The 12,880-nt window shown below is 36.3% G+C and overlaps 1 protein-coding gene across 25 annotated transcripts in view; it reads right to left on the reverse strand.

The window, feature by feature from the left end:
• The window catches only part of ATE1 (arginyltransferase 1), a 248,009-nt gene that overhangs the window by 145,858 nt on the left and 89,271 nt on the right, over positions 1 to 12,880 (reverse strand). The window lies entirely within an intron of this gene.

Below are 12,880 nucleotides of genomic sequence, written 5' to 3' on the forward strand. Positions count from 1 at the left end.
GAAAGAGAACATAAAAGGAAAGCCTAAGTGAAAAAGAAGAGCTTTTTCTCTGTGACCTTGTTCTGTGACCACCTTTGCATTGACAAGGCATATTTTCCAATTTTTTTCTAGGCAAAAATTCCTAAAAAAGTTAAAAGGGTTATGACATTTCTCCATATCAAACACATTTGGAAAATAAAGTTATTTCCTCATCATTAACTTAATGTAAATGCAATTCCACAAAGAAATCTAGAGATTTCAGAGTATGCCCATCTTTCTGTAAATACAGCTAGATGAGTCATATATCTCATTTTAAAATTCAAAGCGAATTTAAATGTAACTATTCTTAAATAATCATACAATGACAATTATGAAAAATGCTTTCTTAGAGAATGAATAGATGTTATAGATTAACAAACAAGCAAACAAATACAAAAAACTAAATAATATTTTCCCAGTCGAAGTGATAGTGAATGTTTACTGGCAAAAACTAGAAGAGAGTGAGGAAAAATAGAGCAGAATTGCTAATACCAAAGTCAGATAAACAAACACATACAAGAAAGGAAGCCTATAGACCAATATTTCTCTTGAACACAGATGCAAAAGTCCTCAACAAAATACTAGCAAATCAGAATCACTATATTGGTATTTCTTTTAGTCTCCAGTACCTTAGAGCAGCTAGAAGTAAAAACCTAAAATTATGGAATTGTAACCGACACCAAACTCTGAAATCTGTTCCACAACTAACCATTACACTGTGCTTTGAAATGTATTGCTTTTTTGTATATATGTTATTTTTCACAAAAAAGGAAAAAAAGTCAATCATAATGATAAAAAATATATATATTCCTTCTAGCCTCCAATGTTCTGGAGCAGTTAGAAGGAATATCTGAGATGATAGTATGGTGGCCCATGACAAACTCTGGGATCTGTCCTGTAACGGCTTGCTGAAGAGTGCTTTGAAAATTATTGCTTTTTTCTCTCTTTGCTTTGTATATTATATTACAAAATATATTATATTATATTTGCATGTTATATTACACAGTTTAAAAGGTTAAAAAATAGTAGCAAATCAAATTCATAAATGTATACAAAGAATTATACACCATGACCAACTGAAATTTATCTCAGGTAGGCATGGCTGGTTCGACCTTGAAAAAGCAATGTAATCCACCACCACCAACAAGCTAAAGAAGAAAAATGACATGATTATAGTGTTCGACACAGAAAAAGCATTTGACAAAATTCAACAGCCATTCATGATTAAAAGCTCCCAGCAAACTAGAAACATATTCAATAAAGAAGATCTATAATAAATCGTCAGCTAATATCACTTTCAATGGCAAGAAAGTGGATTCTTTATCCCCCAAATCAGGAACAGAGCAAGAAACCCCCTCTCACCACTCCTATTCAGTGGGGTACTGAAAGTCCTATCTAGTGCAACAAGACAAGAAAAGGAAATAAAAGGTACAGAGATTGGAAAGGAAGAAATAAAATTGTTTTTTTTTTCACAGATTGTAGGATTGTTATATATGCAGAAAATTGCAAAGAATCAACAAAAGAACTCCTACAACTAATAAGAAAGGTTGCAGGATACAGGATTAATAAACAGAAGTCAGTTGCTTCCTACATACCAGCAATGCATGGAATTTGATATTTAAAACATGATTTTTTTTTTACCATAGCACCCAAACAATGAAATACTAGATTTAAATCTAAAAGAAAAAAATATATACAATCTAAATGTGGAAAGCTACAAACCACTGAGTAAAGGAATCAGAGGAGAACTATATAAATGGAAAGATAATCCATGTTCATGGACAGACTCAACACTGTTAAGATGTCAATTCTTCCCAACATGATACACAGATTCAGCACAATACCAATCAAAATGCCAGCAAACAACTTTATACACATCAAACAAACTGATTTTAAGGTTTATATCAAAGAGCAAAAGACCCAGATTAGTCAAAACAATAACGAAGAACAAAATCAGGCACTACCTGACTTCAAGACCTATTACAAAGCTACAGTAATAAAGACTGCATAGTACTGGCAAAACAACAGACACCTAGATCAGTGGAAGGGCATAGAATGCTTAGAAACAGACTCAGATAATAACGTCAACTAGTATTTGACAAAGAAGTAAAGGCAACACAATAGAGAAAAGATAGCTATTATAAAAAATGGTGCTAGGACAATTGGGTGCCAGCGTGCAAAAAAAAAAAAAAAAAAATCAATTTATACACAATTTATACATCTGTCACAAAAATGAACTCAAAATGGATCAAAGACTAAAATGTAAAATGCAAAACAATAAGATTTATAAAGGATAAGACAGAAGAAAATTTAAGTGACCTTTGGCTTGGCAATGAGTTTTTAGATACAAGATCAAAAGCACCATCCAGTGCTACTGCTTTCTATCTGGGAAAGAGAAAAATGACAAACTGGATGTTTTTGTTTTACATTAAAAGCTTCTGCTTGGGGAAAGACACTGCTAAGAGAGTGAAAAGACAAATCACAGACTGACAGAAAATATTCTTAAAACACATATTTGAGAAAGAATTTGTATCTACAAAACTCTCAAAACTAGCAAACAAGACATAAATAATGCAATGAAAAAGTGGATGGAAATCTGGACAGACACATCTCTAAAGAAGATATTCAGATGGCAATAAGATATGAACAGACACTCAACATCATTTGTCATTAGGAAACTACAAATTAAAACAAGATAGCGGGAGACTCTCTGGAAGATGGTGGCTTAGTAAGACGCGCGGATCTTAGTTTCTTCTCCAGGACAGCTACTAGGGGAGTAGAAATGATACAGAAAGCGCCCAAAGCCACAACAGAGATAAAAAAAGACAGCGTACCCCATCCTGGAACGGCTGGCTGGCTGAGAGAAGCAGCTCGGGTGAGATCGCCGAGGCGCGCGGGCCTCACTGGGCGGGGCGGCAAGCGGCCGGAGTTACTCCCTTCCCCCTTCCCGGGCCGGCTGGGAGAATTGGAGAGGCGGTCCCCTGAAACCAAGGCGGCTGGGGCCCACACCACGCGCAGCCCCCCGGACCAACTGAGAGAATTGGATTGGAAATCCCCAGGCCGTGGAGAACGGTGACGGGTGGGGGAGGCCCCTTCCAAACCCGTGACTCCCGGGGAACGTGCACTCTCTCGGGCGGGCTGCTGCCGCTGGCGCCCTCCCGCCACGCTTGTCGCCCAGGGCCGACTAGGAAATTCGGACAGGCTCTTTCCCGGGCTGCGGCGACCAGCAACCCTCCCTGCGTTCGGACTCCGGGCCGGCTCAAGCCGCTTCGGCTAGCGAACCCACCGGACGGCAAGAGTTTTCCAAAGTTTAAGATCCCACAGCATCTTTTACTGGTGGGACCCGCAGACAAACGTGTGCCACGAGCGCCACCTACTGGGCAGGATAAGAAAAACAGAACCCAGAGATTTCACAGAAAAATCTTCCAAACTTTTGGATCCAATACCCAGGGAAATCTGTCTAAATGCGCAGACGCCAACAGAAGATAACGGATCATGCTCAAAAAATTGAAAATATGGCCCAGTCAAAGGAACAAACCAATAGTTCAAATGAGATACAGGAGCTGAGACAACTAATGCTAAATATACGAACAGAAATGGAAAACCTTTTCAAAAACGAAATCGATAAATGGAGGGAGGACATGAAGAAGACATGGGCTGAACATAAAGAAGAAATAGAAAAACTGAAAAAACAAATCACAGAACTTATGGAAGTGAAGGACAAAGTAGAAAAGATAGAAAAAACAATGGATACCTACAATGATAGATTCAAAGAGACAGAAGATAGAATTAGTGATTTGGAGGATGGAACATCTGAATTCCAAAAACAAACAGAAACTATCGGGAAAAGAATGGGGAAAAATTTGAACAGGGTATCAGGGAACTCAAGGACAATATGAACCGCACAAATATACGTGTTGTGGGTGTCCCAGAAGGAGAAGAGAAGGGAAAAGGAGGAGAAAAACTAATGGAAGAAATTTTCACTGAAAATTTCCCAACTCTTATGAAAGACCTAAAATTACAGATCCAAGAAGTGCAGCGCATTCCAAAGAGATTAGACCCAAATAGGCGTTTCCAAGACACTTACTAGTTAGAATGTCAGAGGTCAAAGAGAAAGAGAGGATCTTGAAAGCAGCAAGAGAAAAACAATCCATCACATACAAGGGAAACCCAATAAGACTATGTGTAGATTTCTCAGCAGAAACCATGGAGGCTAGAAGACAGTGGGATGATATATTTAAATTACTAAAAGAGAAAAACTGCCAACCAAGACTTCTATATCCAGAAAAATTGTCCTTCAAAAATGAGGGAGAAATTAAAACATTCTCAGACAAAAAGTCACTGAGAGAATTTGTGACCAAGAGACCAGCTCTGCAAGAAATACTAAAGGGAGCACTAGAGTCAGAACCGAAAAGACAGAAGAGAGGGGTATGGAGAAGAGTGTAGAAAGAAGGAAAGTCAGATATGATATATATAATACAAAAGGCAAAATGGTAGAGGAAAATATTATCCAAACAGTAATAACACTAAATGTTAATGGACTGAATTCCCCAATCAAAAGACATAGACTGGCAGAACGGATTAAAAAACAGGATCCTTCTATATGCTGTCTACAGGAAACACATCTTAGACCCAAAGATAAACATAGGTTGAAAGTGAAAGGTTGGGAAAAGATATTTCATGCAAATAACAACCAGAAAAGAGCAGGAGTGGCTATACTAATATCCAACAAATTAGACTTCAAATGTAAAACAGTTAAAAGAGACAAAGAAGGACACTATATACTAATAAAAGGAACAATTCAACAAGAAGACATAACAATCATAAATATTTACGCACCGAATCAGAATGCCCCAAAATACGTGAGGAATACACTGCAAACACTGAAAAGGGAAATAGACACAAATACCATAATAGTTGGAGACTTCAATTCACCACTCTCATCAATGGACAGAACATCTAGACAGAGGATCAATAAAGAAATAGAGAATCTGAATATTACTATAAAGGAGCTAGACTTAACAGACATTTATAGGACATTACATCCCACAACAGCAGGATACACCTTTTTCTCAAGTGCTCATGGATCATTCTCAAAGATAGACCATATGCTGGCTCACAAAGCAAGTCTTAACAAATTTAAAAAGATTGAAATCATACACAACACTTTCTCGGATCATAAAGGAATGAAGTTGGAAATCAATAATAGGCGGAATGCCAGGAAATTCACAAATACCTGGAGGCTCAACAACACACTCTTAAACAACGAGTGGGTCAAAGAAGAAATTGCAAGAGAAATTAGTAAATACCTCGAGGCAAAAGAAAATGAAAACACAACATATCAAAACTTATGGGATGCAGCAAAGGCAGTGCTAAGAGGGAAATTTATTGCCCTAAATGCCTATATCAGAAAAGAAGAAAAGGCAAAAATGCAGGAATTAACTGTTCAATTGGAAGAACTGGAGAAAGAACAGCAAACTAATCCCAAAGCAAGCAAAAGGAAAGAAATAACAAAGATCAGAGCAGAAATAAATGAAATTGAAAATATGAAAACAGTAGAGAAAATCAATAAGACCAGAAGTTGGTTCTATGAGAAAATCAATAAGATTGATGGGCCCCTATCAAGATTGACAAAAAGAAGAAGAGAGAGGATGCAAATAAATAAAATCAGAAATGGAAGAGGAGACATAACTACTGACCTCACAGAAATAAAGGAGGTAATAACAGGATACTATGAACAACTTTACGCTAATAAATACAACAATGTAGATGAAATGGACGGGTTCCTGGAAAGACATGAACAACCAACTTTGACTCAAGAAGACATAGATGACCTCAACAAACCAATCACAAGTAAAGAAATTGAATTAGTCATTCAAAAGCTTCCTAAAAAGAAAAGTCCAGGACCAGATGGCTTCACATGTGAATTCTACCAAACATTCCAGAAAGAATTAGTACCAACTCTCCTCAAACTCTTCAAAAAAATCGAAGTGGAGGGAAAACTGCCTAATTCATTCTATGAAGCCAACATCACCCTCATACCAAAACCAGGCAAAGATATTACAAAAAAAGAAAACTACAGACCAATCTCTCTAATGAATACAGATGCAAAAATCCTCAATAAAATTCTAGCAAATCGTATCCAACAACACATTAAAAGAATTATACATCATGACCAAGTAGGATTCATCCCAGGTATGCAAGGATGGTTCAACATAAGAAAATCAATTAATGTAATACACCATATCAACAAATCAAAGCAGAAAAATCACATGATCATCTCAATTGATGTAGAGAAGGCATTCGACAAGATTCAACATCCTTTCCTGTTGAAAACACTTCAAAAGATAGGAATACAAGGGAACTTCCTTAAAATGATAGAGGGAATATATGAAAAACCCACAGCTAATATCATCCTCAATGGGGAAAAATTGAAAACTTTCCCCCTAAGATCAGGAACAAGACAAGGATGTCCACTATCACCACTATTATACAACATTGTGTTGGAGGTTCTAGCCAGAGCAATTAGACAAGAAAAAGAAATACAAGGCATCAAAATTGGAAAGGAAGAAGTAAAACTATCACTGTTTGCAGACGATATGATACTATACGTCGAAAACCCGGAAAAATCCACAACAAAACTACTAGAGCTAATAAATGAGTACAGCAAAGTAGCAGGTTACAAGATCAACATTCAAAAATCTGTAGCATTTCTATACACTAGTAATGAACAAGCTGAGGGGGAAATCAAGAAACGAATCCCATTTAAAATTGCAACTAAAAGAATAAAATACCTAGGAATAAATTTAACTAAAGAGACAAAAAACCTATATAAAGAAAACTACAAAAAACTGCTAAAAGAAATCACAGAAGACCTAAATAGATGGAAGGGCATACCGGGTTCATGGATTGGAAGACTAAATATAGTTAAGATGCCAATCCTACCTAAATTGATTTACAGATTCAATGCAATACCAATCAAAATCCCAACAACTTATTTTTCAGAAATAGAAAAACCAATAAGCAAACTTATCTGGAAGGGCAGGGTGCCCCGAATTGCTAAAAACATCTTGAGGAAAAAAAACGAAGCTGGAGGTCTCACACTGCCTGACTTTAAGGCATATTATGAAGCCACAGTGGTCAAAACAGCATGGTATTGGCATAAAGATAGATATATCGACCAATGGAATCGAATAGAGTGCTCAGATATAGACCCTCTCATTTATGGACATTTGATCTTTGATAAGGCAGTCAAGCCAACTCACCTGGGACAGAGCAGTCTCTTCAATAAATGGTGCCTAGAGAACTGGATATCCATATGCAAAAGAATGAAAGAAGACCCATCTCTCACACCCTATACAAAAGTTAACTCAAAATGGATCAAAGATCTAAACATTAGGTCTAAGACCATAAAACAGTTAGAGGAAAATGTTGGGAGATATCTTATGGATCTTACAACTGGAGGTGGTTTTATGGACCTTAAACCTAAAGCAAGAGCAATGAAGAAGGAAATAAATAAATGGGAACTCCTCAAAATTAAACACTTTTGTGCATCAAAGAACTTCATCAAGAAAGTAGAAAGACAGCCTTCACAATGGGAGACAATATTTGGAAATGATATATCAGATAAAGGTCTAGTATCCAGAATTTATAAAGAGATTGTTCATCTCAACAACAAAAAGACAGCCAACCCAATTACAAAATGGGAAAAAGACTTGAACAGACACCTATCAGAAGAGGAAATACAAATGGCCAAAAGGCACATGAAGAGATGCTCAATGTCCCTGGCCATTAGAGAAATGCAAATCAAAACCACAATGAGATATCATCTCACACCCACCAGAATGGCCCATTATCAACAAAACAGAAAATGACAAGTGCTGGAGAGGATGCGGAGAAAGAGGCACACTTATCCACTGTTGGTGGGAATGTCAAATGGTGCAACCACTGTGGAAGGCAGTTTGGCGGTTCCTCAGAAAGCTGAATATAGAATTGCCATACGACCCAGCAATACCATTGCTGGGAATCTACTCAAAGGACTTAAGGGCAAAGACACAAATGGCCATTTGTACACCAATGTTTATAGCAGCGTTATTTACAATTGCAAAGAGATGGAAACAGCCGAAATCTCCATCAACAGAAGAGTGGCTAAACAAACTGTGGTATATACATACGATGGAATACTATGCAGCTTTAAGACAGGATAAACTTATAAAGCATGTAATAACATGGATGGACCTAGAGAACATTATGCTGAGTGAGTCTAGCCAAAAACTAAAGGACAAATACTGTATGGTCCCACTGATGTGAACAGACATTCGAGAATAAATTTGGAATATGTCCTTGATAACAGAGTCCAGCAGGATGTAGAAACAGGGTAAGATAATGGCCAATTGGAGTTGAAGGGATACAGATGGTATAACAGAACTAGATACAAAAACTCAAAAATGGACAGCACAATAATACCTGATTGTAAAGTAATCATGTTAAAACACTGAATGAAGCTGCATCTGAGCTATAGGTTTTTGTTTTGTTTTGTTTTGTTTTGTTTTGATTTTACTATTGTTACTTTTATTTTTTTCTCTATATTAACATTCTATATCTTTTTCGGTTATGTTGCTAGTTCTTCTAAACCAATGCATATGTACTAAGAAATGATGATCATGCATCTATGTGATGATGTTAAGAATTAATGATTGGATATGTAGAATGGTATGATCTCTAAATGTTGGGTTAATTTCTTTTTTTCCGTTAATTAACAAAAAAAAAAAAAAAGAGAAGGGATAATTGGAGCTGAAGGGATACAGACTGTACAACGGGACTGGATATAAAAACTCAGAAATGGACAGCACAATACTACCCAATTGTAATGCAATTATGTTAAAACACTGAATGAAGCTGCATGTGAGGTATAGGTTTTTTGTTTTTTTTTTTTTCTTTTTCTTTCTATTATTGTTTTAATTCTTATTCTGTTGTCTTTTTATTTCTTTTTCTAAATCGATGCAAATGTACTAAGAAATGATGAATATGCAACTATGTGATGTTATTAAGAATTACTGATTGTACATGTAGATTGGAATGATTTCTAATTGTTTTGTTAATTCTTTTTTTAATTAATAAAAAAAAAAAACAAGATAGCACCTAAAATATAAAAAACTAGCAATGACAATGGTGGCAAGGATGTGACAAAACAAGAACTCACAATCACTGCTGATAAAAAATGGTAGTTACTTGGGAAAAGTTTGGCAGTTTCTTACACAGCTAAATATAGTCTTACCATATGATCCAGTAACTCAACACCTAAGTATTTACCTAACTGATTTGAAAACTTATGTCCACACAAAACCCCCAAAGTTACAAATAAATGTTTAATATAGCAGCTTTATTCATATTCGACCAAAACTGAAAGCAACGAAGATATTTTTCAATAGGTAAATAGACAAACTGTGGTAAATCCATATAATGGAATATCATTTGGTGATAAAAAGAAATGAGCTATCAAACCACAAAAAGACATGAAGGAACATAATATTCCATCATATGTAAGCTCTTATAGACGTTACATTTAGTTCGGAGTGTTAACTGTTATTTCTAGATTTTGAAAGGCTGTGCTATATATGTATAACCTGGTATTTAGGGAAAAGAATGAAGCTGATCAGATCGGGATTAAGATAATTCAGTATACAAGGATAAAGAAGACCTTGTCTGTATTTTAGAACTTCATCTACCCTATGAGACCAAAGGAAGAAAGATATATTTTGTCCAGAACCTAAATTTTCTGTAGTGCACAATCTAACCAACCTGTCTGGATAGATCATTTAAACAACACAAAAGGGGCCATGGTGACTCAGCAGGCAAAGCTTTCGCCTGCCATGCCAGAGACCTGAGTTCAATTACCAGTGCCTGCCCATGTAATAAATGATAACTAAATAAATAAATGAACAAATAAAATCACTTTAAACAACACAAATACAGGGAGCCCAGAATGGGAATGAGGGCCTGTAATCCTGTATAGTTTAATGTAAAGCTCAGATATATTTCAGAGTATTTTAAGCAGGTAATCAAAAAATATTGGCAAAGTTCCTTGAGGAATGGGGGGAAAATAGGAAATTATTAAACTTTACCACAGGGGATACCCCTAATACTGTGCCAAATATTAGGGACTCCCAAGTCAAAAGACCAAGCCCTTGATCTTAAGGCTTGCTTTTGTGAAGTTTATTCATACAGCAGAGAAGTTAAGCCTACCTATAGTTATGCCTAAAATTTACTTCCAGGGGACCTCTTTTGTTGCTCAGATGTGGCCTCTCTCTCTGTAAGCTCAAATTGAAAATGAAATCATCACCCTAACCCTTATGTAGAACATAATATCCAGGGGTGAAAATTTCCCTGGTAACATGGGATATGACTCCAGGGATGAGCCTGGCCCTGGAACCATGGGACTGACAATGCCACCCTGACAAAAAAGGGGAAAAGAAGTGTAACAAATAAGGTTATTAGCGGCTGAGAGAGTATAAATAGAGTCAAGAGGCTATTTTAGAGGTCACTCTAATGCAAGCTTCAGTTAAACATTGCTACCTATCATAATTTGCCAAACCCTAACAAAAACCATTACTGCCAAACCTAAAGAATACCTAGAGCTTTATCTGAGGTTCTACAAAGGTTCCCTGCACTAGGGTTACTTTCCAGAAACCTACACCCTCCAGATAGGTTCCTAGGCCAGATAAGTCCTGAAAGGCAGTGGGGCCAGCCTCTCCAGAACATCAACTAGGGCTATTACTGACAGCCCCTTTCAACATGAAAAAGTTAGAATGGGTTTAGCCTAAATAACCCTAATGAGTAGGAGAAAGATCAAAGAAGATGGTGGAGTTATACAGAGAAGGAAGGGATTAACAAATGAGTATGAATGCTGAATCATTATCTGATATTTCTTTTAGTCTCCAGCATCTTGGAGCAGCTAGCAGGAAAAACCTAAATTTGTGGAATTATAACCCATACCAAACTCCGAAATATGTTCTACAACTAAGCGTTGCAGTGTGCTTTGAAATTTATTGCTTTTTTGTATTTATTTTACTTTTCACAAAAAAATTTAAAAATTTGATTGTGATGAATGCACAGCTATATGACAAAACTGTGAACCACTGACTGTACACTTCGGGTGATTACATGGTATGTGAATATATACTATATATCAATACAATTGCATTAAAATTAAAAAAATAGTATTCTTCACAAAAAAACCACACACACACACACACAAAAAAAAAAACAAAGGAAGTTTAAAAGAAAACTGCCAAGTAAAAGAAGCCAGTCTAAAAAGATTACAGGCCATATGATTACAATTATGTGACATTCTGTAAAAGGCAAAACTATAGAGATGGTAAAAACATTAGTATTTGCCAGGGGTTTGGCAGAGGAGAGAGAAGAATAAACATGGACTTTGAGGGCAGCGAAACTATTCTGTATGGTGGATACATAACATTAATGCTTTTAGCAAAACCCATTAGACTTTACAATACAGTGTGCAAATTAGAAAAAAAAATCATTTCAGGGTTGAGGGATCCTAGGAAGAAATGTATGCTGAATTCAATGATATGAGACACAGTTACCGAAGGAGGTTGAGGAAAGGTGCTCACCTAGGTAACTTTGGAAATGATGAAGTCTATAGGGTTAAAAGCAAAATAACCCTATTTTGCATATAACTGTTGTACAATAGCTGTGGAATGGAACAATTAAGGAAAAAGATGGATGGCGGGAGCCAGGCTTCTTGCTGTTGAGTGAGACTGTTTACAAATAAGCAAGGGACGAGGCCAGAATAATTCATGTGCTAATGGATTAGAATTGAAGACATCAGTAAGAACTCATGTTTAGCTTAATACCTTGATGGTTAACTACAGAAATATTTATAGATATGTATATATACACAGGCCAGTATACGCACATATATTTCCTTGCCCCATCAGTTGAGAGGGCTTCAAATAAATGACACCACAATAGCAACGAGCACATTTAGAGCCCAGACCTTGGTTTTTAATTTTCCCCTCCAATAAAGGAGGCAAGGCTTCTTGGAGAAGTGGCTCATTCTAGGAACAAGGTAGAAAATATAAAATGAGACCACTGTACCTTATAATGCCAGAAAATAATGAAATGCTCAAAAAGAAAAAAAAAAAAGCACACTGATGGGAATGTGTCAAAGGAGCAAAGCAACCAACAGAAACAGCTTACAACAGCAAAAACTAGAACAATTTGATCAATAAAATGAATAAAGTAGTACTGAACCATAGCCCAAAGTGCAAAATAAATATCCACGAGTCCATATTGATATAGATGACTCAATAAATTAATAAATGGAGGAAAATGCAGAAGAATGCCCAATGATTGATATAGACACCACTCTAAAGCAGGGGGAGCATAATTTCCCACTCCTTAGGTATGGGGTACACATAATCATTTCCTTCTTTCCAAAGAGTACAGCAGAGAAAGAGGGAAAAATGAGTAACTTTATAGTGGACAACCCTTCAAACTCTACCTCAGCCAGGTGATAAAGTTCAATGACCAAAACGACCAAATACAATGGGTTTGCTACAGTGCAAGAGATATTGGTGATTTTTATAATTTCTACTACTGTAGTTAAAATGTTGTTTCAGCAATAAACACATCTTTATATCATTAAGGACATCCACCAACTATAATAAATTATGTCAAAAGCCAGTTTTAGTATTCACTGTTACATATATAGCACTGCTCTTTTAAAAAGTCATTACTATTCCCTAGAAACAGATACAGTTTAAAGACTAGGGAAGATGATCAAACAGAAACATTAAAGAAAAGAAAATAGGACAGGGTATCAACCTATTAGAATTAC

Source organism: Tamandua tetradactyla, chromosome 13 (genome assembly GCF_023851605.1).
Source record: "Tamandua tetradactyla isolate mTamTet1 chromosome 13, mTamTet1.pri, whole genome shotgun sequence".
In the NCBI taxonomy this organism is placed as follows: Eukaryota; Metazoa; Chordata; class Mammalia; order Pilosa; family Myrmecophagidae; genus Tamandua; species Tamandua tetradactyla.